We start from the raw sequence: 3,839 nt of genomic DNA on the forward strand, positions 1-3,839 counted from the left end.
CTTTTTTGGTCACGCAGGGAAATCTATATGGATACCCCCGACCCTTGGGAGGGTCGGGAGTTATGTCGGACTCTTACCGACTAATACCCCTGCGGGGTGCCTACCGCTCGGACCGAAGTAAGGGGAATCAGAGGAACTACGCCTGCATTCTCTCCCCGACACCCCGGCTCCAGGGTCTCTCCTGGAGCCCCACGCCCAAGTACCGCGCCCCTCCCTAACTGGGAGTTTCGGGCGCGTGCCCTGCCCCGGTTATCCCGACAAGGTTAGCCTTCCGGTTTAATTATATGGAGAGAGCAGGAAGCCCGACCCTGCCTCCCTCATCTCCTCCCCTACCGCGGTGGTATGTAGGGGGAGCAGGGGAGTGAGGCCCCAGCCCCAACTGGGCCCCACTCCCCTTTCATCCTACCATTACCGACGCCACTGGTGGGTGAGAGGGTTCATTCCCTCTCACCCACCCCCTATTGCTGCGTCGAAGTCGAGCCCGAGGTGGCCAAGGAGGAGCTGTTATGTTGTTTATCAATTTATGATTTGTTTATTTTACGTTAAAAACTACAATTTTCCCCGTAAATGTTCACGGTAAACATTTTTTGTCATATACGTAACATATATGTTAAATGTTATGTACAGAGATGGTTCTGCTACATATATAAGCTTTGTTGCGTTTCAGATATGTAACAAAAGTCAGATATATAGCAGAAACATCTCTGTGTATAACATTAAACATATATTAAACATATATGTTACATATTCGACATAAAATGTTTACTAGGTTGCATTATTAAACAGTTGTTATCGCGTTCGAAATAAATAAAAGTTTAAAGTTTGTGGTTAATTGTTAGTTTGTTTGCCAACGTCATAAATTTAACTAGAGTAAATTATTTTGGTCGACAATTTAATTTTGATATGAATCGGTATTATCTACAACTGAGAGGATTTGACCGTAAGCGTATAAGTATGGACCGCTGCTCATAAAATTTATCATATCTTTGTAACCGCTGGATTACCGCTGTTTCTACTTCTGTATAAACATTAATAAACATCCTACCTTTGTTTTGACAAAAGTACAACGTTGTGGCAGATCGTGAATTTTTTGTATGCCACGAAATAGATGATAGACAGTATATAAAATATAACTTCTTTACATTTAATTGTTATGTGATATATATAAGACTTTCTAATATTATTTTCCTTGTAAATGAAAGTAAACGGATCAGATATTAAACAGGAAAAGTCATTTTGATCATGGAAACTTTTTCGAAGCAAAATCAGATATATCATTCTGAGGATTATAATCGTGCTATTCTTACATCTCAATATATATAACTTTCATTCTACATATCTTCGTTATACAGTCGAATTCCGACATACTTTAACTACAATTGATTAATTTGGACCTTCTCGAAAATATACTGTAAAGGAGAATCAGAAATTACGATTTTCATTTTTTTCTATTTTGGCCACGTTTAACGACTTTCGGCACACTGTGCGGCGGTCTCCTTGCGGGACATTATGTCCCGGCAAAAGGAGGCCGCCGCTCCCCATACCTCCTCGTTCCCGCACATTGCCTTGAGCAGGCGCGGGAGCGAGAGGGTTTCCCCTTCTTCTTCCCGACACCCCACTGCCCGGGCGAGGACACGGCGCTGGTTAGCCCATGCTGGCATACTGCCAAGGTGTGCTGCACCGTGTCCTCAAGCGCCGGACAGTAGTGGCATCCCGCAGTGGGCTCCCTTCCAATCCGGTGCAGGTACCGACCAAAGCACCCGTGCCCGGTCAGCACCTGCATCATGTGGAAGGTGAGCCCGCGTCTCCTCCTGCCCATCATTTCTGGCAGGCAGGAGTGGACTGCCTCTGCCGTTCGAAGCCCGAATCCCCTAGGGTCGGACAACATTTCCGATCACCTTTCGAGCACTCGGACTTCGGCCTGCGATTTCAGGGCCCCCAAATCCCTAGCCGATAGTCCCTCCCCCGCCTCGCGGAACTCCTTTGTCCTCCAATAAAGGACATGCCTTTGATCGGCAATGAGCTCCACGGGGGAGCCGGCCAGGGTTGTCGCCGCACTATACGCGGTGGTGCGGTATCCCCGAATCGCCCTCATAACCACCGGCCGCATTGCCTGGCGCAAAAGCGCCTTGCAGCGGCCGGAGGCCATTAACCGGGGCCCATATGGGTGCCCCGTAGAGAGCGATCGAGAGCACTACACCGACGTATAGGCGGCGAGCATGCCATCCAGGATCCCCCTGGGTCTTCATAAGACTGGCTAACGCTAAGCCAGCCTTCCTCACCCAGGAGGCCAAGGCCTTAAAGTGAGCCCCGAAATTGTATCGGCCGCCCAACGTCAGACCCAGATACTTAATCGTGGGTCCGACGCTGACGCGGACTCCATCCACCGTGACCCGGGTCTCCGGCGGCGCCCCACGGCGGCCGTTATGAAAGTAAACAGCCTCCGTTTTCTGGAACGCCATTTTGAGTCCCAGGTCAGCGATTGTGCCCACTACGGAATTAAGTGCCGCCTTCGCTCGAAGACGGTTTCCCCCCAGTTTCTTCCCCCGGCTGCCACTAATGTGTCATTCGCATAGCAGATAATATGGCAGCCTGGGGGAAGGGGAGTGCGCAGTACCCGGTCAAACGCGATGTCCCATAGCATGGGGCCGAGGACCGACCCTTGCGGAACATCACGTTCCATGGCACGCCGACCTTGGACCCCGCCCTCTCCTCGAGGCGAGGTCCCTGAAATAGGCCGATAGGATGCGCCGGAGATAGGCGGGCACTCCGTGGTATTTGAGGGTCTGCCCAATCTCCCGCCAGGGCAGGGTGTTGAAGGCATTAGTGATGTCCAATGATACCGCCAAAACAACACCCCGCCCTCCCTCTCCACGACCACCCGGGTCAGGTCCTGGAGTCGCTGGATCGCGTCTAGCGTAGACCTTACGGGCCTCAATCCATATTAGTGGTCGTGGAGGTTCGGCCCCCTCTCTATGTAGCTACCTTGACTATAACTTTCGAGTTCATCCGTCATATCATCCAAAAAATTACCCGTACGCGGCTCGTACTTATTGGGATCACCGGTGCTCAAGTATATATTGGATTGGCAAATAAGTTCGTTCGGTTTTTTAGAGTAGAATAAAATACAATTTTTTGATACGTAAAATAAATTTTAATCAATTATATATTGGCCGTCTTTATCGATTACCTCTAGCCATCTTTCCTCCAACTTCATTATGCCGCGTCCGTAAAACGTCTGGGGCTTATCGGCGGAAAACCAATCCAGGTAGTTTTTAACGGCCTCTTCATCCGTGAAGGCTTTCTCGTTCATAGAGTTCTGCAGCGACCGAAATAAATGATAATGAAGGGGCAAGATCCGGTGAATATGGAGGAAGGCAAAACATCCCAGCTAAGCTGAAGCAATTTGTTCCAAGTGGTCAATGACGTATGAGGTCTGGCGTTGTCGTGGTGTAAAACGACACCCTTGCGATTTGCTAATTCTGGACGTTTTATGCGGATGGCTTGATTCAATTTTGTCAATTGCGAACAGTATACAGTTGAATCAATCGTTTTGCCTGATGGTAACAGTTCGTAATAGATGACACCCTTGAAATCCCACCATACGGAGAGCATTATTTTCTTCAGATGCAATCCCGCCTTCGAAGTTGTTTGCGGTGGCTTGCTGCTATGCTCCTATGATCTTTTATGCGTTACATTATAATAGACGACCCATTTCTCGTCATTCGTCACCATTCGTTTTAAAAATGGGTCGTTTTCTTGGCGTTTCCGTAACAAATCGCAGATGGATATGCGTGTTGTCAAGTTAGCCTCGGTTAATTGATGCGGCACCCAAACAT

The sequence above is a fragment of the Harpegnathos saltator genome, unplaced genomic scaffold (assembly GCF_003227715.2).
Source record: "Harpegnathos saltator strain DR-91 unplaced genomic scaffold, Hsal_v8.6 scaffold180, whole genome shotgun sequence".
Lineage (NCBI taxonomy): Eukaryota > Metazoa > Arthropoda > Insecta > Hymenoptera > Formicidae > Harpegnathos > Harpegnathos saltator.